The 23338-nt window shown below is 47.8% G+C and overlaps 1 pseudogene; it reads right to left on the bottom strand.

The window, feature by feature from the left end:
• Positions 1-5799: 5799 nt before the first annotated feature.
• The window catches only part of LOC120843344, a 105593-nt pseudogene continuing 88054 nt past the window's right edge, over positions 5800-23338 (bottom strand).

Here is a 23338-nt window from a genome sequence, read left to right as displayed (position 1 = left end):
AGAAAGCTGAAAAAAATATTTCAAGTGTTTTTCGTTCCTTTCCCTAGTCTTCGTTCTTTTGTCATGTTACACCTGCGTCATGTGTGCTATTTCCAAGCAATTTTCTATTGTTATCAAAGCGCACGTATTTCACTGGCCGATTCTGTAATGTCAGAAAAAAGGGGCATGTATATATATACATATAAGATCTGCGGACGGAAAAAAAGGAAAATAAAGTGGTGATATATATTATCAGGAGGTTTGTTGAAATCTCTCAAACCTGCTTCAAAAAGGTCCCAGGAGAACCGGGCCGCAGGGCAGAATGTCCGATTCAACCGTGAGCTCAAGCGGGTCCCGCGCGTCACGATGCAAGAGCTCGGTCTTGCTCAAGCGCCCGCAGTCAGCTTGCCGAAGTTGGCGCACATTCACAGTTTATAGGTTCGCGTCGCTGCTCACATATACTCCCCCCTTGGAGGAAGGCCATCCTGACCGTTAGGACGAGAGTCGTAGGGTTTAAGTCGGGACACGCGGACGATGTCGGACTGCAAACAGCGACCGTATGTCGGAGCGATGAGGGGTTCGATTGCGTAGTTGACAATAGATGTTAGACAATAGACGACTACATATTTGAGAATAGACAATAGGGTCCACGGTAACACGGGAGAAACTTTGCGGACCTACCAACTGGACGGCTTGGAAATGAAACAAGGACATAGTCCACTGGAAAGTACTGGGCGTCGCGGTGATGTGCGTCACAACGTTGTTTGGCGTCTCCTTGTTGTTCTAGTGTGCGTTGTCGCGACAGTTGACGGCAGGCTTCGGTGCGTGAGATGATGTCGCTTCTAAAGGCTTCCGAGTTTTCATGGCGTTCTGGAGCGAGGATAGTGTCCAGTGTACAGGGAGCGTCGTGACAGTGAGGAAGGTGGAACGGGCAAATCTAGTGGTACTTGAATGGCGCTATTATACGAAAAGGTGACGAATGGAAATATAGTATCCCGATTGTTGTGGTTTTCAGACACGTACATGGCTAACATGTCAGCTAGCGTGTGAAGTCGTTCCGTGAGCCCGTCTGTTTGATGATTATAAGATATTGTGGGATGATAGCTGACACTGCAGGCTGTGAGTAGGGTTTGTACTGTCGTAAACAAAAACGAACGGCCTCGATCGCTTATCAGTGTTCGAGGCGCTCCGTGCCGTAAAACTACCTGGTGTGCAAGAAATTGCAATTTATTCCGCTGATGCATCGGTAAGTGCTTTGGTCTCGACATGCGAGTCATGTGGTCGATGGACACCATGACTCAGCAATTCAAAGTTGTGGAGAGAGGAAGAGGCCCCGAAATTCGATTCCCACAACTTCAAATGGCATATGAAGTGGAGCCAGTTGTTGTAGCAGTTCAGCGGGCCATGAACTTGACCGTTTGCGGAGTTGACACTGCTGGCAGCTTCTGACGTACTTAAATACAGTGTGGTAAAGACCGGGCCAAAATAATCGATTTTTAACTCTTTTATACGTCTTCAGGAATTCCAAGTGACCGGCAGTGTGGTCATCGTGGAGGCTTTGTAATATTTTTGTTTAGAGTTGGCGTGGGATGACAAGCAACCTCCGGCGAGTGTTGGGGTCATAACTGTGTCGGAAGAGCATTCCTTCAGAAACTGCAAAGTTTTGTGAGCGATTGATGAAGCGGTTGTCAATTGATAGATTGGCGCCGTCAATGTGAGTCAGTATCACGGCGCAAGATCATACTCTTCAGGTGAGGACAGCGCGCTCCTCGCAACGTGCCCGATAAAGTTCGCTCTTCACTCTCTCTTACTATGGTTTCAAGCGGCGCGGGCAGGTGACTCGTCGACCCGTGGGCACGTACACGACGGCTCGTGCCGCCCCATGTACCACACGCGCAGAGCTCCAGCGAGAATGTCGCACGTGCAGAAAGACCACGGTGTACCGGGGTGTCATGGCAACGAGATATTTTTTTTTCTCGTTGCCATGCCACAGTCTCGCTGCCATGGCCACGGCCACTCGATTAGGACTCCCCTTGGGAGGCGGCCTGCCGTATGCCTCACTCCGCCGGTGAGAGCGATAGTTCTACTTTACCCCGCAGCGCCAGCCGTGGCGCTCGTTATCGGTGAGAGATAGAGTTCCTTTCGGGGGAGCATATCGAGGAACTCTATACTTCGTTTCACGTTAGTATGTACTTATTAGCCGCGCGTGCTAAAAGCGCGAGATAGTTGCTTCGAAGGAAGCCTCGGCGGCTGCATGAGCGCTCGTGCAGCGAGTGCTCCAGTCAAGGCATTAAAGGTTAGCCGCTCCCGCTAGCACAGCGTTCGCGCTTAGTCCATGCTAAGGTAAGACGAAATATAGTGAGAGAGGAGCGGTACGCCCGGCCCAGCCCGGTGTGGCTGTTTAGATTTTTTTTTCTTTCGTGAAGCCGCAAGTCTCAATTGAAACGAGTGCCAGATTGCATGAATGATGTGACAAATCTGTGTAGAATAAAATCACATGATTCTTTCTGCGAAAAGCTCGCTTAACTGCAGGCTGCGCGTTAAAACTCCATTCTGCTGGCAGTATGTTTGCTGTGGTAGGCGTCTCGGCAGTAAACAGACCATATCAGCGGGCAGTCCATAAGGTGTGGAAGCACAGCGCTCCAGAGGACCTTGCAAATCCTTCCACAACCGCGAGCCTTTGCCGGCTGTAGAGCTCTCTCGACAAAGGTGCAAACGAGCTTGCACAGCCAGACAGCTTCAGGTCGTGGATAGCTGAGTCCTCCTTGGTCAAGGCTAAGCATGAACTGATATGCCCCGTCATGTGATGCATTTCCCTTAAGTTGCGCTTGCATTCAGGACATGTCACCTGCAAAGTTTAGCGGGTTCTACACATTAGCCTTCCTTGCTTTCACTGAGAAATTCTTATTACTTTGCTAGGTTGAATGTTTCAGCTAATTACTTTGAACTTACGACAATCTCTAAAAATAAAAATGGTCACCTTTTGTTCGCAAACGAAGGTTAAGTAGCCAGCCATGTAAGTCAGCGGTGCGAATTCAAGTTCGGAAGAGACTTCATTGTACTTCATCAACTGCAGTTTTTCCTGTTTCACGAGTGGAGTTAGCACATTTCATCGCCGTCTGGCACTCAAAACTAGAACGCGCATTTACATTTCCGGCAGCTTTCAAAATGCCAACACAAACCACACACGCGAGCGCAGAGTGACACTACAATATTTTCGCCAAGAACAGCGGTGCATAGGGGGGGGGGGGGGAAGCGAGTTTTGCTGCCGCTACCCGCGGCCAGGGCCTCGGTATCGGCGAAGCCAATGACAGGCAGATATTTTATCTGGGTAGCGGAGCAAGAGCCCGTTGGGCGCCTTCTCTATACTCCGTTTCACCTTATGTTGTACCGCAGCGAAGGCGGGAAGCGCGTGCTCATAGCGTTGACAGCTGCCCTTACTGCACGAGAGCTTGTGCCGCCGAGATCTGCCCCAGAGCAAGGAGCTCGCGCTTACAGCCTTTCCTGCGGTACAACTTAAGGTGAAACAGCTCACAAGACCGCTCACCCATGTGCAGCGCCCCCACGGAAAATGGGAGAAGTTTTCCTCTCACGCGCGCTCTCTTGTTTTCGGAAGAACATCGGCAGGCCGCACCAACAGGGGGGATCGATAGGCCGTGCCATGGCACACGGTTTCGCCGTTTGGCCGCCGACGACACTGTCAGCCGCGGGCACGTTGGCAGCGGAACGATGCAGCCTTTCGGATGCTTGTCGAAAGAACGCTATCTGATTCCTCGCGCCGCGCGTTCAGCACCACCGTGTCGTCACCTAAAGAGTGTATCTTACACCGTGGTCAATATCCAGTGTATCCACATGTCGTTACGCTGGTCGACGGATAGGTTGCGGTAGTAAATCGGGGCAATTATGTCGGTTTTCACCTTTTCTGGCACTATCGCATTGACATGATCCGACAGAAGCGAGCAGCGTGATAGAACGTCTGCATCTTGAACTTTACGACCATTCTTGTAGACAACATTAAAGTCGTGCTCCTGAAGTTTGAGAGACAGTGTGCAAGACGGCCTGAGGGGTTCTTTTGAGAGAGCAACCAACAAAGCGCATGGTGGTCAGTTACGACTTTGAACTTGCGTCCATAGAGATAGGGTCACAATTTTACACTGGCCTATATGACAGCGAGAGCCTCGCGTTTTATTGAGGAATAGTTTCTTTCCGGTTTCGTGAGTGTTCGACTAGCATAAGCTATAACTTGTTAAGGTGCGGACTCTTCGGTCCGTTGTAACAAGAAAGCTCTAATACCAAAACCGCTTGCGTTATTATGAATAAATGTTTCAGCAGAGTGCTCACAATAACGGAGGATTGGGGTTGTTGTAAGGAAAGCGTGTAATGATGTAAATGCATCTCGACACTGTACTGACCAATGAAATGGGGCAACACTCCGTAATATCTCGTGAGGAGGAGTGCCAATCGTTGCAAACCCAGGAATGTAAGGGCGAAATAAGAACATAAACTAATGAAGCTTTGGGGTTGCTTTGAGATGTGTGGTATTAGAAAATTAATTACACCACGAAGTTTGTCCGGATCTGGGCGCACAATCGAGTCTATTCACAGTGTGACCAAGGACTTTGGCTTCTTGTGCCGCAAAATGACATTTTTTGTGTTATGTTCGAGACCGGCGTCTCGAAGGCACAAAAGAAATTCCGAGGGACGAGGGACAAAGGAATATGTCCTCAAGACGTGGGGGGAATATGACAATGTCGTTAAGGTAACAGAGACACGTTTATGCAGTTCAGACCACGGAGTACGAAATCAATGATTTGTTCAAACGTGGCTGGAGCGTTACATAAACCAGAAGGCCTAGCGTTAAATTCATATAGCGCGTTCCGTGTGGCGAACGCTGTTTTTGTTCGTCCTGCTCAGCCATTGGTATTTGCCTATAACCAGAACGCAAGTCTAGCCATGATTAAAATGAGGCTCCCGAGAGCGAATCAAGGGCGTCATCTCTGCGGGGTATTGGGTAAACGTCTTTACCCGTTAGGCTTGTTCAGGCGGCAGTAATCAAAGTAGATCCGAAATGTCCTCTCTTTTTTCTTCACTACAATAACGGGAGACGACCAGGGGCTAGAGGAGATGGGCGAATAATTTTTTGGCTAGCATATCAGTCACATGAGTTTCGATGGTTTTACGTTCGGCCAAAGACACGCGGTATGGTAGGTGTCGGACGGCGTTGTTAGTATCTGTGTGAATTCGATGTTCAGTAGTTGAGCTTTTACCGTAATTAGTTGCAGTAGAATCGAACGGCTGTACGACACGAGAGCGCACGACCCGAGAGCGCACGACCCGAGAGCGCCCCGACACGATAGCGCACGGCAGTAGAGCGCCGCGACACCAGAGCGCACGACGGGAGTGTGCCGCGACACAAGAGCGCGTGCCATTAGAGTGCGCGTCAGGAGAGCGCATGTGCTCGCCTTGTTTTTTTGGATCGAACGCTTTACGTCATTATATTGGTTGAGTACACAGACCTTTAGGAAGTCTAAAAAATACAATTTCCACAAACTCGTAACGAAGACGCAAGATACAGGAGTTTTGGAAATATAGTTGTTTATATCTTGCCGTTCCATTGTGTTAAAAAAAGGGGGAAAAAAAACATTCAAAGACTGAATGACTGCGCGACAATGCGGAGGTACTCTACCATGCACCTTTGGTCGTACTCTTCAATAAGCTTGCTCAGATGCTTCGCTACGCGAAAGTAGGTGGCCTCGCTGCTCCTTTGAGGCTCCCCACGAAGTACATCCGCCAGCTTGTGCTCTGTCAAGCTCTGGTCCCTTAAAAATGCGGTCACTAACTTGTACGTGTCCGGATGATGCAGCCCCAAGGACTTCTGAAATGCATTGTGCCGGAACTTGGCGTGATTGTTGGTCCTCGGAAGCACTTCGGAGGTCCGTTCGCAGCAGATGCAGAAGTCACGCGGGAAAAGTGCTGGCCTACGCGAGCGGCTCCAGGTCCTCTCGAAGTAATCCAACACTTTGTTAAGGACGTCGTCTGTTGAGGGAGCATAGTCTTGGAGCTCTTCCAGTCCTGGACAAAAACAAACGCAAAATGCAAATAATTACAAAAGCAAAGTCTATAAAATCCAGAGCTGAGACCAGACTTAACGAGAACCAATCTAGATAAGTAACGGAAATCAGACTTGCACGGCGTCGACATGAAACGCAGGAGACCTTGCCCGCCAGTACTAAAAATTCCTTTTACGTCGCGCAATGTCCCCGGGTCGAACAAACGCCAGTGCCGGTATCACTCTCACTCTTTTGCGGAAGTCATCGTCCTCACAATATCTGCGTAGAAGTTTTAACACCTGAGAGCTCAATATTTACTTGTTATTTTGACTTATTTACCTGACGATGAGGGACTTCTCCTGCAGCCGGCGAACAAACCGCTGTTTTAGGTGAAAGAAGCAGCCCGTCATTCTGGCTGTCGGGAACACCGTCTGAAAAGCTCACTTCGCCGCCACTACGAAATTCAATATTAATGTCTGAGGTGCCAGTCGGAAGTAAAGCTCCTTGAGTGTCCTGAAAACGCGCCCATAGGCCTCCTGGCTCCGTTTGGTCATCAGGCACTAGACCAGCGGTAGCACCTTGCCATGAACTAGCCCGTGGATGTTATACACCTGCAAAGTAAGGACGCACTATTTTGGAAGCGACATGATGAGATAAATGTGCCGCACAGTAGTTGCATAAAAAAAAATTGAGAACAAAAAATTTAAAACCACCAGGTCTGACACATGTATAGCTGCAAGATAGGCGTGTGTTGTGCCTCAAGGAAGAACGACGGCGAGACATCGAAAGTGCCATGGGCGAACCAGTCAGCGTACTGGCTCAGAAGTCGAAGGTTCTCGTCCTTCGCCAACATGAATAGACGGTCTTTGTCTTGTGCGCCAGTATTATACAACAAGAACGACCGCCCGTCTAAAAGCGATTCAAGCCAGCTGGGGAGGTTGATTTCGTGAATGTGCTGTGGAGCAGCAGCGGCATGTTTAAGGTGCAGCCCCACCCTTCGTCACTGTGATTCTGAACCAACAGATGGCGGTGGGATCGCCTTCCAAGCCTGTTCATCAATCCGAGAAATCGTGTGTGGTGGCGCTTCGATACAGTGGGGTATTTTTCTATATCCTGAATTTGACATCCCTGGTCCCTTGCTTGTTTTTCTCTGCACGAGCTTTCTTTGGTACGCGCACAGCTGCGCCAGTTCTCGTGCAAGGGGGCCAATTGCCTACGCTCCGAGCTCACGTCTCTAGCAAATGTGGGCAGAACAAAACGCGGAAATTGTCCTGAGCCAAATGGCGAGACACACGCACAACCAAACCACCGACGCGTTGAAATATATAAAATTGCCTGTGTGCCGTACCGGAGGGTTCAGAGGCCAATTACACATATTTCAATATGATCAGATTTATGTTGACACGAATGAAGGTGAGAAGAGGACGAATAGTCAACTGAAAAATAAAGGCTTAATCGGCGAACTTGTGCCAAACAAAAAAAAAGTAAGGAAAGAGCGTCGAGGCAGCAGAAGAGCAGGCGGCGATTCGGCAACGTAACAGAGAGTGAGAGCGAGACTGACTCGACAAGGTCGCTGGCAGTTGCTAATCATTGTACAGTGCGTCACCATCTTGAAAGTTCGGTAAAGAAGGTTCGACCGTCACGGGCTCGGAGCGAGGCTGAACTTTCGAGAACAAGGAAGCAGAGCCAAAGTTACGTCTGGTAGAAGAATGCACGCGAATCAACTATAATTCCGTGACCGAGCGTTGCTTCCTTGGCTCTGCGGGCGGCAATATGACGGGCCGGCCCTTTTGTCGTGCATCTGTTTGGCTCTTTCTGGACTTCCAGGAAAACGAGCTGATGGAATAGACTTGGGTGTCCAAATTTCTAGGCTAAGGAATTAACCACCTAAAAAATAAAAAAAATAAACTAATTTTGGGTGGTTAGGTGTCTCATTTAGGTAGCTGGGTGTTCATTTTGACCAAAACCACGAGACTGGAAAACACAAAAAACTTACACTAAGGCTCAGATGTTGAGTTTGGTAAACCCAAAGTAGGGCTGGTGGGGGAGTCATAATGAAAAAAATGCCGAGGTTAAAATTAACTCACAGCAATAAATGATAATAATTAATTATCATTAATTTGTTATTATAATAATTAACGAATTCAGTCATAAATGCAATGACTGGCCAGGCAAAGATTTTTGGTCTGTGGATAGCTTTTCCACAGTTCAAGCATAGTACAGGATGTCACAAAAAAAAAATTACAGGGTCTGTTTTTTTACCGCAATAATAAACTAGGCATCGCCGAACGCTCATTTTCCGCCCGAAGGCAGCGCTAGAGGCCACAACCAGATGTCAAAGTTCAGCCCGATCCAATACTTTAATCAAAATTTAAGTTATTTTCTGAAACGTTCATTGGGAAAATGGCGGCCGACAGAGCTTTCGAATACATGCGGCTCTATGGCACCAGAAACCGAAAACGGGCAAAAATGGGCTTCATTTTCCCATTAAAATTTTCAGAAAATCACTTATAACTTTTGAATAAGATGTCCGTTCGGGATGAAACTTTTTCATCTGGTTGTAACCTAGCGCTACCTTTTGGCAGAAAATGAGCGTTAAACGATGCGTAGTTTATTTTTGAGGTGAACAGAAAAAAACTGCATTTTTTTGTGGCATCCTGTACCAGTCCTAATTTGGTGATTTGGTGATTTATGCGCGCAAGTAGTGGTGTGAAAAAATGAAAAAGATGCAAACGGGTACAGTTTGACATTGTATAAAATATAGTGTAAGCACTCACATGGTACTTAAGAATGAAACAGCCCTACATTTTGCACTAGCGTTGAATGTATCGAAAGTTAAGGGTGCATCAAAGGCTAAAGCTTGTACACATATATACTGCTCAGGCCATTATGTTTGAAAGCTCATTGTACTTTATTACCCTCAGATTTGGTGTAAGTCCTCTCCTCATTGCTTACAAGAAAAAAGGAAACATTCTAAGCTTGGGTTGATAGAAAAACTCCACCTGCTGACAGCTACCAATCATCTCGGCGCCGATTATGAGTATTCACTGCATGCCGACGGTCGCGAGCTTAGAACGAGCTTTTTCCCACGTGATTTCATACCATCACAATTGTTCTTGACAAACAGCATTGTTTACTCAGGCAAGCGGGCATATGTGAAGCTTATAATATTTTGTATTGATTGTGGCACACGTGGCAAGTTGCATAGGCTTTTTTACAATCCGCGAAATAGAATGCTTCTGGGTTACCTTGGTCTCTAATGCATGTAGCACAGAAAAGAACACGAACAGAATTGCAGTTGGAAACGAAAATCAATGATGATAAACAAGCGTGTAGTCACGTGAAAACTGAGGGCATCGCACATATACAGAAGATAAGCTTTGTTCCACTAAATATATTACCAGTAAATTATTTGGTTTTACCCTGCGTGCGAAGCGGGACATTCAATTTAAACTTGTGTTTGGGCGAGTTAGTTCATACTGATTTAAAAGGATAAAAAGCGCAACACAACAAGGACAAAAAGACACAAAGACGACAGGACGGGCGCTAACTCACAACTGAAATTTATTTATAACTCACAACAACTCAGTTGTGAGTTAGCGCCCGTCCTGTCGTCTTTGTGTCTTTTTGTCGTTGTTGTGTTGCGCTTTTTAACCTTCGGAACATACAAGTGCGAGCATACTGCCCTGAACTATACTTCCAGTGAACAAACGCACCATTCAAAGCATCGAGTTCGTTTTTATTGCTCTTCGTACACTCAAACCTTTAGAAACACAATTATAATCAATTCTATTATTTTAATTATTTTTATTAAGTGCGCCTATGTGGTTTTCTTTTTGTCTGTTGCGTTTACGTGCCATTTTCTTAGATATATAATATTTTTCAAGAAGTCCGACACCTATAGTCTGGTTCATCATATGTAAGTGCCGAATAATCAAAGATGTAGAAAAAAACAAACAAAGAACGTGAACAAGCGAACACACACTAAAAATGCAATGTAACGGCACATTCAAAACTAGTCATTAGCTTTTAGAGAGCAGCAGTTTCGTGGGGCGACATTGTTACCCGTTGAAGGTTATAAAACGTGCAGTACAACTGTTAGCTCTGGGTCTTTAACGTGCATTACGCAGTATATGTGGTACACGATCGCACGACGGTAGGATGCAGATGGGCGACTGAACCCAAGGTCCCTGCTAAAGCCCCTTGATAAAGGCGTTTTTTACAAGTCGTCGAGGTGTCGAGGTGTCGAGGGCGTTAGAGGGTGGTTCAGCCTTCATTTGAAGAGAGGTGACCTTTGTGGGATTTCCCTCCTGCTACCCGCCTCGGGGAAACGCGCAAGACACGTGCAACGAGCGCGTGTTCCGCCGCCATTCGCTTTCAAGGGCCAGTCATTTTAGTGCTGCGCCGCCATTTGCCTCCAAGGGTCACTTGAGACACGGGCCTCATGCACTGGCACCTTTGAGGTTATTTGAAAGACCAACGCAAACACATCGAGGGGATTTAGTCCCTACACGTTCCGCCAACGTTAGGTTCCGAAGCGTGAGCTCCGTGCTTTGAACGGAGCTCGTGCTCGAGCATTTCTCCACGTGCTCTGATCTGCGGTGCCACACCACACTCGGCCAACAGTCCCCCGCGGCACTTGGTTTAGCCTGTGAGCAAAACCAAATGAGCTATGCTTAGAGTATCGGCACTTTTTCCCCAAAAATTATTGTGGGTGCCGCCATTTTGGTGGTTAGTAACCAATCAAACGCAACTGCCGATCGTCATGATTCAAAAGTTTCGGTGTCAGGCAGCTCGCGTAATATTGCTTTGCTTTGTTACGAACTGTTTAAACATTTGTGGAGGACGGAAAGGCGTTCCTGTGATTTCAAAAGCTTCAGATAACTGGCAACCAATATTTTAAGCACCAAGATGTCTATGAAGCGTAACTTACTTAGTTATTCTAGTTTAGCCCGACCGCATAGGCATAGAAAGAGAACAAACAGCTTGACCGTGCGCTCTTGGCGCTGCTTCAGTGGCTTTATCAGCCCGTAGCGTTGGCTGCGTTCCGAACTAAGGTAAAGCAAAGCAAATATTCAGATCTTAGGGTTTCACAAGACAAACCAACAAAAATCACTTAACACCTCCCCCCCCAAAAAAAAATTTGCGGGTTTATTTTGACTGATTGGAGATCTTTTGACGTGCAACCATAATCTCAAATTATACTCCGTCGGATTGCGGGCACCTCGGCCGATATTTAAACCCAACAAATATAGATTTATGGGCGAGCGCGTTGGCTCAGAGACACTGAGACGATTTAATGTTTTGTGTTTTGTTTTAATATCATTGCCACTTAAGAGCCACCGAGGTGGTTTTTGAAACAAAATATTCCGACAAGCATAGTTTGATTGCGAAAATGGTGTTTCCATGTGATAAAAAACATTAAAATATTTTTGCATACGTGGCGGAATCTGAAATGGCAGAATGCATTTCATGGCGCCCATTTTATTTGGATCGCGTCGGGAATGCGTACCGACGCCCAGTAGAACGGGCGCAGAAGTAGCTGTGGTGCACCCGCAGCCTCGCGCTTGTGTTTCTGACATCTCTGGCTCGCTCACTGCGGGCATCCAGGCATCTGACACCGTGACGTCTGGCGATTTTTCTGTCTTTCACGTGGCGTTCCAAGCGGCACACGACGGAGGATGCACATCAAGCTGTTTTTGAACACCTGTCGCCATCTGTACTTTATATCAAGAAACTACAATTTGCCGTAACTGAATGGGAAAAGTTTGAGGTCTTATAACATTTTAACGTGTAATATGTCAATATGGAAGTTCTGAAAAATGTAATATTGAAGGATGCTTCATAATGTAATGTCTCGTTATTTTGATTAGTTAACGTGATTCCGTTTTTATAGCGCTTTAAAATGATGCCATTTTAAACTTTATTTTTATTTTAAAATATGCACTAGTTTTACAGCTCGTTGCTTACTTTTTTAATTTATTACATGCATCCAAACTCTCACGTAAATTGTCGTGGACAATGGGACGTTATAACTCGAGAAATAATTTTGTTAACATTAGAGACTGCGGTCTATTAAAAGATAAATTATTAACTAACAACTAAAAGTAATCGGAATTTTGAGACATTAAAGGATTGTCGAAAAATAGCTCTTTAATTTGATATTAACTTTATAATTGTAAGTTACATAGAACGAAAGTTATAAGCCGTCAAAAAAGCACAAAAACGTCCTGCACGGTGGGGTTGCACCTTAAGGCGCGTCGTGTCCATTGTGCTGACCGGGCAAGGCGCTTACCGAAGAAAGCTGCAGCCGCTCAAAACCTGAAATAAAAATCGTCAATTTTGCGCGGTTAGGGGCACCACGAAACAAAAGTATTTGGGGGCTGCTTCGAAAAGGGAGAGAGAAAAATATAAGCATTTATTTTTATCTGTTTTATTCAAGGTCGTCGTCTATAAATTCACAGCATTTCTTGTGATGACCGAATGACCACGATTATCTATAGCACTTGCAAATAATCGTGACGTTTAGTTAGAAGTCTGGTGAAACATCTCTGCTCATTTGTTAGGCCGCTGGTAGCTTGCGCAATCCTCATTCGCGGTTGATAATCAGTTGCCCTGGCTTTCTCCTTGACCAAACAAATCACCTCCTCTACCCAAAAGACATCAGGATTCGGGAGGTTACGCTGGTGCTCGCCGGTGGTCGGCGGAAATGTGCAGATTTACTAAAGGTATGTTATTATAAAGATGGCACACTGAAGGCGACTAGGTAGTAGCCGGAGTACAATAACGCACGCAATAGCTGAATCGTATATTCGAGTTCTCACAAATGCCAAATTTTAGACAAAGAAGCTTTATGGTACAATAACCGTTTGGCTTACCTTAAAGACGGTCAGTGCACTGTCCCAGCCCGCTGTTGTGGCTCGACCGCTGCAGCTTTTGTTGAAGCACCTCCATATCCTCTGTCCGGTGTTCTCGTTCAGTCTATCTAGGCGATAGGAATAACCATTTTGTCGCAAAAGCGGATGATTTTTCTTAAACTTCGTGACTGATAGCATTTCGAAGTCCTGAACAGCACTCCGTTGGAAGATCCGACTTTGTCGTCACGAATGCCCGCAGTGCCCAGCTCTCCTTTTATATTCGCTTTTATAGCCACGGTTCTCGGTTGACACAACCTTGGAAGGTTTTCTCCCAATAACGAAGGGTGTACTTGGCAGACAGATTTCCCTCTGTTACGTATGAATAAAGCCCGACCTACATGGAAGTTGGAACCTCTTTCACCGTATCTCTACAATCGAGTCCCGGGATTTAGCGTGTGCGTCACTGCGGAATTCGGGTTAAACCTGAACGTCTGACCCGCTTTCCAGTGAAGGAACACAATTGTTGTCCTCTACAATGCTTGTATTTGCTTCGTTCAAGTTTTGTGCGACGGAGAGGTCATCTTTATATTTTTCTCCAAAGTTATTTTCGAACCTGTGAAAAGAAGCAACCCTTTGTTTAGAGATAGACGGAAAAAAAAAACAGCGCTTAGGGTTCAAGCTTTTATGAACTGTATTACGTTTTTCAATTTCAAACGTTATTCGACGAGAGAGTTAATGTCCAGGCCAGCTGGTGATAGTTAATCATGCTGTGCAAACGCGAGGGTGAGACGGAACATTTTGACGGATTGAAGCCAAAAAAAACCTACAAAAGACGTCTCTAACGCAGCTAACTCGTTTTTAGCACGACCAGAAAGTTTCGTGGAATATGACCTTGTCCTTTTTCTGTTTCTGGGTGTCCGGTAATTGCAAAAGGTACATCCGCAGAATATTTGATTACATTTTGAGGCGTTTAGCCGTACAATTGTATTTTTTAGGCTTCCCACAGGTCTGTGTACTCAACCAATAAAATGACATAAAGCGTTCGATCTGAGAAAACAAGGCGCGCACATGCGCTCTCGTGACGCGCGCTCTAATTGCAGGCGCTCTCGTGTCGCGGCGCTTTCCCGTCGTGCGCTCTAGTGTCGCAGCGCTCTGCGGTTGTGCGCTCTCGTGTCGCGGCGCTCTCCTGTCGCGCGCTCTTCCGCCGGCGTTCTAGCGTCGTGCGCTCTCGTGGCGCCCTTCCGAATCGAACACGTTCTGAAAAGTACGAAGAAGACAAAGAAGTTTCTCCTTTTGTTCCTCTGACAACGAAGGCGACATAGTTTTAGCAAGTGATGTGTCGAGGGCGTTAGAGGGTGGTTCAGCCTTCATTTGAAGAGAGGTGACCTTTGTGGGATTTCCCTCCTGCTACCCGCCTCGGGGAATGACACAGCACACCGGTTCAACAAAAGGTAAGCATTTAATGACTGCAATCGCCTGCGCCGCGATCCCAACCGCCCCCGCGCATGCGCTGCGACGGCCCTTTATCAGCGGCGGAGCGCCACTCGCGTGGCCAGTTGCCCTTGGCCCCCTCGTGGTCAAGATGACCACTCATGATTGCCGGAGAGGCAGCCTGGGCCAACCGGTTGGAATCCCCATGTTGCTCACACATCTCCCCCTTTCCAAAAACGAAAACAGAGGACGCCTTAGATGGTCTTGGTGGGTGTTCCTTCTGGATCAGCGAGGGTGTCCTCAGATGGGCGAGCACGGGTCCGACGCCACGACTTCCGGACAGTAGCGATGCGGCTGTTGGGGGGGGGGGGGGGGGGGGGGGAGGGTCGGTCTAATGATGGGAGCAGCGTTGCCGCTGTCATGCACGAGGAAATAGAAATTAAAAAGCACAACATGAGGCGATGGCGCGGTCGGAATAATTGGTCGCGCACACGAAAGATGCCTGCCCCACAGTGCATACGGGAGCGCTGCCACTTTCTCTTCTCCCCCCAAAACACCGAAGAGGGCATGAACAAAATGCACTTAGAGCAGGCGCTACTCCCGGTCTTCTTCACCGCCGCTTCAAGTTGTACCGCGGCAGAGACGGTGTGGAATCTTCCGAGAGGTGGTCCGGATAGTCGCCACCTGGAACCTGCAAAACATCTGCCTCCTCGGGTTCATAGAAAGCTCTTAGGTCGGCGACATGAATAGACCCGCACAGTTTACCAGATTCGCAATTCACCAGCTCATAAGAGAGGTTGGAGAGCTTCCTACTAACACGGTAGGGGCCATCCCACCTCTTTGCCAAAGAGGTCGTGAAGCCGCTAGCAGCATCACTCAGCGGATGAGTTCACATCAGTACCGGAAATCCTACCTTGAACTGCAGATTTCGCCTCCCCTTGTTGTACTGGTTTGCCTGCTGCAGTCTGCAGACGTCGAGGCTCTCTCAAGCTTCACGCAGGTTCTCCGTGAAACAATTCCGGAGATCGTCTGCAAACTGCGTCGTAGTGCGCTTCATGCTTGCAGGATCTGTGCAAAGGAGGCCGTTTCCCAGGGGAAACACGAGTTCTTCCCCAAAGTTCAGTTGAGGCGGAGTAAAACCCGTCGACCGGTTGATTGTTGTGCGGGTAGCGAATGCCATTCCTGAGAATTTCGTGTCCCAGTCTTTGTGGCGCTTTTTATGCGATACAATCATCTGCTTCAGGTTAAGGTTCACTCTTTCCGTGATATTCGCTTGTGGATAGTATGGCGAAGTGCGTTTGTGCCGTATGCCTAGCACCTTACACGCATCCACAAACACCTTGCTAACAAAACAAGAAGCGTTGTCTGAAATACGCGTTGCGGCAAAGCCAAAGCGCGCGAAAGTCTCGAGAAGACAGTCCTAGATTTTCCTAGAGTCTAGTTTACGCAAAGGAAACATTTCGGCCAGGGCTTGTAGTGCGAGGCATCGAGATCGCTTTGTCTCGTGTTCTGAGGGGGTGGTTTATTCTCTCCCTCTGACGTGTGGCAAGCGCTATGTTGGCCAGACGGGTCGCTTTCTCAATGACAGGTTAAGAGAGCACGTTTACAGTGTCTCCAGAACCGGCTGGTCATCTGGGCATTCATTGCCGCGACTGTGGTTGCCTACCCGACTTCCAATGGTGTGAGGTTGCGTCATAGGGACCTGCTTACTCGGGAAATTCTAGAGGCTATTGAGATAGCGAGGTTGGGTGCGGCATGCGTAAGCAGTCCTTCTGTGGCGCTATCAAGCAAAGAGATGAATTTTCTGGTTCCCTCATTTGCTCGTTTTTTAGCACATACTCTGCACGGCTGTGTCATGGCGGATTTTTAATTTATATATATATATATATTGTAGCGGTGCTGCCGAGGCGCGTGCGAGAACCCACCGAGGACGACGACGAAGCGCGTGCAGACGGCGCGTGACACACCTCGAATCTGGTCCAATTTGGTTATGGAGCTCCCCTTGTAAAATAAAGCCGTAACATTTGGTGTCAGAAGTGGGATTTCTGGTATGGCGCCTCAAGTTACCCGGAATGCCTCCTCTCGGGAAGAACATCCTCTGCAGTGTGGTCAGCGCCGGCGTCTCATGGAGCCAATGGCGGGCGGCTGGATTGCCTGACGCTGCAAATCTTCATGCCGGAACCGCCACGAACAAGGTACCACTTCGCCATGTTCCCCGTGACTATTCTGTGGCCGTGCAATGAAGATCCTGCGTTGGCCTATGGCCACATTAGCATCCCAAAGCTTCAAGGCATCGAGGCGCGTAAGTGCGCGCCGGACTTGAATGTTTTTCTGACTGTCGTTCTGGACATTCGGCGGATGAGGACATGAGCAGCAACGTTAACATAGCGTTCCATCTTCTAGACTTTGGCCTTACCGGCACATTTCATTTTCGGTATTGGTTTTCAAAATGCGCAAATGTGCAGTGATGCATTGCACCGATTTGATATGTGCGGGCATCAGAGTTCTGATCAGAAATGTCACCAGGGGTGACGAAAACAGGAGCTAGCGGCGGCCAAGTGACAAGTCTCCGAGCATCAACTACAAAAAGCGCCAATGTGCTGGATCATGATGTTCCGGAGGAACTGTCGCAGATGAGCATCGGCAACGACACCTGCAAAAAGAACTGTCTATCTTTAATGGAACGTGGCCAGATTGTTTAGCAGAATGAACCAACCCAGGAAGAAACAGCACTAAATAACTCTGAGGGGAAATAGTGTAGCGGTGCTGCCGAGGCGCGTGCTAGAACCCACCGAGGACGACGACGAAGCGCGTGCAGACGGCGCGTGACACACTTCGAATCTGCTCTAATTTGGTTATGGAGCTCCCCTTGTAAATTAAAACCGTAACAATATATATATTTTTTATCATTCCTTTATTTTTATTGGTGATGCATCACATGAGCTGAATTCTTCCTTCTCTTTTGTTCGTGACACCGCAAATATAAATTGCAATTTTGCGTTCAATAAACTCAGTTGTAAGTCAACGCTACGTCTGTGTCACTTTTTTGTCTGGTCCTTGACTTTTTGCGCTGTTTTTAATTCCGAAGTAATTTCGACCCACTTCATGAATGGTCGGTCACTACTAGCAAATACTGATTGCCGCGTGGACTACGGGGAAAGGGACCGACAACGTCGCAGACAACGTACTCCCAGGGGAGCTTGCTTTCTACCGACTGCTCTAAACCTGGTGGTTGGCCATCTCGAGTTTCGCCTTCTTGCAAACCGGGCAGCTACGTGTGTACCTCATCAGATCCTGCCTCATACCTGGCCACGTTGCAATTTGGAAAAACGTTTCGTAAGTTTTGCTCCCACTGCTGTGGTCTGCCAAGGCGGGATCATGCATATATCTGATAACTGACTTACGCAGTTTACGTGGTATTACAGTCCGGAATGGCGGGCCGCTGGAACCATCGTCCGCCTGGGGGATGTGTCGCAGCAGGATGCCGTCGCTGCTGAGCAGGCATGAGTCCAAGTTTCTGGGATTCTCAGCGTCGGCTGCGTTTTCTTCTGCCAGCTGGTGCATCACCTTCTGACAAAGTCCATCGGACAGCTGGGCCGCTCGGAGCTCCCCTCTGCTCACCAGGGTTCCCCAACGCGAATCTGGTGCGATGGGCGCCGCCTTGGCCAGTGCCACCAAGATGGGATCCACCTGCATTTCCTGCCCGAGAAGTGGAGCACGGGACAACGCATGTGCAACGTGGTTAGCCCCTCCATGCTTGTACTCGATTGGGTATTTGTAGCGCTGGAGCGAAAGGGCCCATCGAGCGAGTCGTCCTGCAGGCTTTTGAAGCTCTTTGAGCCACGAGAGAGACATGTGGTCAGTTTGAATGCTAAACGAAGCGCAGTCAAGGTACATGTCAAACTTCTTAAGCGCGAAAATAACTGCCAGGCACTGCTGTTCAGTTGTTCAGTAGTTTCGCTCCGCTCCGGTTAACGTATAACTCGCGAAAGCTACGGGACAAAGAACGCAGTCATGTTCCTGCAGAAGGACTGATCCTAGTCCGTAATAGCTTGCGTCGGTCTGCAAGATGAACGGACGATTCAAGTCGGGCAGGTTTAAACACGTGTTTTCAGTCCCAGCCCTTGAAAGACACGCGAATGCGGTTTGCTGCTCTTGCCCCCAGCAACATTTCGTTTCTTTTTTTTTTGCGGAGCAATCGGTTTAGTTGCTCAGTTATCTCAGCGCATTGCGGAATAAAATCTCTATAAAACGCAATGAACCCGAGATAACTCTGTAGGTTTTGACGTCATAAGGGGGTGGGTACTCCGTTATTGCTCGCAGCTTATCTTCATTCTGCCGCAGCGTTCCGTTATCTACAACAAACCCGAGAAGATTTGTTACAGGCGATGCCAACGAGACTTTATCTAGATGAATCGTAAGGCCGGCCTGACGCATTCGTTCGAGTATGATGTGAAAGTGCACGAGATGCTCCTCGAATGTTCGTGAAAACAACCCTACGTTATCCTTGTACGCCATCACAAACTCGTACTTCGCGCCACCGAGGAGAACGTCCATTAGGCGTTAAAAGCTGGCGGGAGATTTGGACAAACCAAAGGGAAGGCGAGTGAAATCGAACAACCCCCTGTGGAAAATGAATGCGGTCTTCTTTACATTAGCCGGATGAACTTCGATTTGAAGAAATCTGCGGCTGCAATCGGGGGTTGTGAAAACAGTCGCATTTCAGAGGGCATACATTACTGAGGAAATACTAGGAAACGGGTAACTGTCTCTGACTGTCACTTCATTTAGGCGCCTGTACACTGTTAGCAAAAATAACACCCCCAGACGTGTAAACCGTTGCCCCATAGCGGACACGTCGAAACGTGTTCGTTTTACACGCAGCCATCTGTGTTTTTCGTCTACACATGAGGTGCTGTGTAAACTTAACACGATACACCGTGCCTGCCTTCCGCAAAACACATTTCGAGCGTGTTCCTAATGAAACATGGCGGCCAGCGGCCGAGAACAGGTGAGAGACGAGCCCAGCGAGCCGCGCGCCTTTCAGCCGAATTGAAAGCACACAGGGCGCGTTAGTTCTCGTTCGATGTCTTTTATACTCAGTAAAGTGTCCAAGCGGCGGACGTAGCTACGTACAAAGGTACGTACGTGCGTCGTCGGCGGTCGGCGGCGTCGGTAGCTTCAACGAGCCACTAGACAAAAAAAAAAAACGAATGCCGAACTCACATCGATAAACAACTTCAGCAAACTATTTAGAATCGGGAGGTAACTTGCGCCACCTATCGAGATTTCTAGCAGCCTGTATTTAAAAAGAGACGAGTCTGTTAACACTGCGAACGACAACCACTAGATAGCAACCCTACATACAACGCAGGCAACACCAGTACCACGCACGACACAGCACCGACGTGTACACAAACACAACAACCGACATTGCGCCCGACACTTCCTACTCGACATCCATTTCTCCCCGCGGCGCATATAAGCTTGACAGGTGCGGGTGAGGTCTTTGGTCTCTGACCATTACAGATTTATAGAATACACAAAACACGGCGCAATGGACAGCCGCGTGTTAGAACTGTTTGCATTTAAAAAGTATGAAGGCAAAATCTATAATGTTAGTCCGTTGAAATAAATAACGATATGTTAACAATAAATCTTAAACCGGTCATGAAAAAGTTCAAGTTTTTGTTATTTTCTTGCTTGACCAGTGTTATGAGCAGTCCGACTGGCTTGAATCAGATAGGAAAACAAATTATTGGGATTTTGTCATTACGTATACATTAATAAATGAAAATGATCCTTGCGCCAAGCATTTTTTTATATATTTTTGTGAAGGACATCCGCCCAACACTTCACTTCCGCTAGTTGTAGTACGGGAGCAGACGCCTTCACTTTTGGGGCGTTTTGATGCAGTTTGTTGTCGTATGTCGTGTCGGTGTCGAGTGGAGCGGTGGGGCTTGGGAGTTTGTGACCGGTGTTATTCTTGAACACTGATGTGGGGCGCTGATGCGTCTTTTTTTATACAGGAAAGCGACGTCAACAGAGAAGAAGCTCGCGATTCAGCATAATGCAGTGCTACGGGCCCCTGTATCTTTAAAGTTCGGGGTGCACTATGCTGAATCGCGAGCTCCTTCTCTGTTGAGGTCGCTTTCCTGGTACCACTCGTGGATACTGCAAGCGTTTAAACAGTGTGCACCGTCTCGCCTACATCCCAGATGACGTACTCGACCTGTTGAAACTTATATCTTCCGTCATTTTGGAGTACGCAAGGCAGTTATCGCGTTGGTCTGGTTTCGGTTATAAAAGCAAGGCAAAATGCTCGTAGTTCCCGCTTTCAGTACACGTTGGACATCTTCCACACCTTGACACCGGATAACTGAATGAGCGACGATTTACATTCACTTCCGAGGTTACTCTCGCCGCTTCGTCACCGTTGAGCAACAGGATGAGCTGGCGACAAGCCGCGGATGAAAGGCTTGAGCATAAACAGCCCAAGCGCACTCGGTGCCGATGCGGGCGACGCGGGTTTCTGCCAACCGGAAGGCCAGCACAAACCGTCACCGTTCCAGCTCTTTGTCATGACACGGTGATGCAGAGAGCAGGGTAAAATCCAGCTACACGGATCACCGAAGAAAACGCACTGCTATCGTAAATTTTGGCTTGTGATTGCGCCTTTGTAGTAGATCATCTTATTCGTTTTGCTGGAGAGACGCAAACGACGGGCATAACAAAATCGCTTGCATATTGCGCATACCTCACAAAAGCATTTACCCCGTTCCCTTGCGAAAGGCGCGAAACACGGAGTCCGCACCGTCCTAAGCTTCCCGTTTTTTACCTGCTTTAGAGCAGTTTGTACCTGCTAGTAGATATGCCTACTGAAACTGACACATGGCAGTGCCAGAGAGAAAAAGACAAAGTTGGGAGAGCTTGTTCGCTCTCCAATTTCTCAACTCTCAAGTGATTGTACCATAATAAATGAACCAACGCCTCTTCCCAAAATAAAGAAAAAGCGCTACGTTTTCTATACGTCAAAATTGGTCTCAGTACATGCATCTGTGGACAGGTAGGAAACCTTGCCCTAATTTATTCACGCTGCATGATTGGCGCAACAAAGTCGTTGCAGGACCGAATCATCTAAACGAGCGGTGTGCGTCGCTGTGCCAACGCAGTCCAACACGAAGCATAAAAACGGCAGGTTTAAGACAACAATCCGGAGTCCATTATTCAACTGAAACAACGTAATTTTGATGAAAACGCCCGCTGCTTCTTACTCACGGTATGTGTCGGAATACTTCCACAGTTTGAAACGGAACGACGGAAGATTTACTTTTAAAAACGCTCGCTGCGTCCTCCCGGACCAGCTGGACCGGATCAGCTGACGACAACGGGACTGTATCCATTGAACCTCCACCCCGCAACAAACAATTTGCGCTCCGTGTTAAAAGCGCGGTTCAAACTGACCCGGAATACAAAGCACCGCACCACACACGACGAACGTTTCAGCTCTTTTTCGCATCTCCGTGTTGCACCAAACAGAACGAGATCGCCGAAGTCAACGCCGCGCTGTCGCGAACCTTGGCTTGTAGTTGCGCACTCGTGGAACCTGTGGCTCCCTTCGCTTTCAAAGGACACACGACGATTACGATTGATACTTTCCGTCTTCTGGGAACATCACGGGGGCACTTCTCCGGTCACGTCTTCGCAACATGTGCTTGCAAACCTACGAGCTTTTAGCGTCCCGACAAACCAAAACAATACCGGAGCCATGCTAAACGTGCGTTGTTGCCAGATTTTTACCTACCAAACAAAAGTAACGAAAGCAAACCGGCTCTTCCTTCCAGCGTACATCGGCGTTGCACCGTGGCCAGATTTTCTCTGTCAGACCTAACTTAAAGGTTACTTACAGATGCAGCAACTGGTATACATTTTTAATACAGCGGCCACCACGGAGCGCCGTAAATTCTGAGGAGACCTTCGCTTGCGGTTGAAGGGTTGACGCCAAAACGAAACCAACTGCAATATCACGTGTTCAGATTGAGGGCACGCTTTTTATATCCATTTTAACTTTTGAGAACGAGTAATTAGGCTCATAATTTTATTTGAGGTATGTAAGAAACTATTATCATGACCCCTAAAAATAAATACAAATATGGACGACATCAGGGAAGCCGCATTGCCATCGACCAGAATCAATGGCAGGAATGGCAGCGAGCGCGGTTATGGTGTACTGGAAGACTGGGCAGTGTAGCGAGCGCCGGCGGAAGGGGAGCTCTTTCAGCGATGACCGGATCGGTGGCCGCGAGGGGGCGCAACGTGTAGTAGGCGTGCTGCCGGAGTGCGGAGCGCAGGCAGCGGTAGCGCTTGGCTGGCTTGGCGTTCCGCACGAGTTCGATTGTTTCGTATTGTTTGGATAACTCTTTACGGTATTCTTTATTTCTGCTGTTTCAGATATTATTTATCGCACTGATTCGTTGCCAAATGCTTTGCCCGAGACGTGCATCTTCGGGAAGGACGCCACGGTGCACATCCCGACACTGCTAGCGCGAACAAGACATTGGCGCTTTCTCGGATTTACTTTGAAAGAGTATTAGGGAGGACCAACTTTTATCACCTGCATTATAGGCCCGAATTAGCTTTTTCCCCAGCAATTAGAACTTTGCTGAGATCCTTTGGTTTCTCATAGAAAAACCGGCGATCGCTTGTTCGCGCTAACAATGTTGCGTTTGAATAGGCGGGAAATCCATACCCCAGGGAAACGTTCGGGAAGTCTTTTGAAAGAGACGTCCCAAACGTGTGTAATCCCCTGAATAACGTAGGATAGGCATGCTGATGGCATGATACCTAAACAAATGTGTGCTTTTGTGACCCTAAAATTTCACTGTCACTGTAGTTGTGATCAATGAATTCCGTGGTTGAAGCGCACTACCCTAATGAATTGTTTCAACGTTTGGAAAAACAAAATGGAGCTTACAAAACTGATTATATCGTCTGCTTCCGTAGGCTGCATGGAGGTGCCAC

The sequence above is a fragment of the Ixodes scapularis genome, unplaced genomic scaffold (assembly GCF_016920785.2).
Source record: "Ixodes scapularis isolate PalLabHiFi unplaced genomic scaffold, ASM1692078v2 PGA_scaffold4__175_contigs__length_147842914, whole genome shotgun sequence".
Classification (NCBI taxonomy): domain Eukaryota; kingdom Metazoa; phylum Arthropoda; class Arachnida; order Ixodida; family Ixodidae; genus Ixodes; species Ixodes scapularis.
This window is presented reverse-complemented; position numbering and strand designations above follow the sequence as displayed.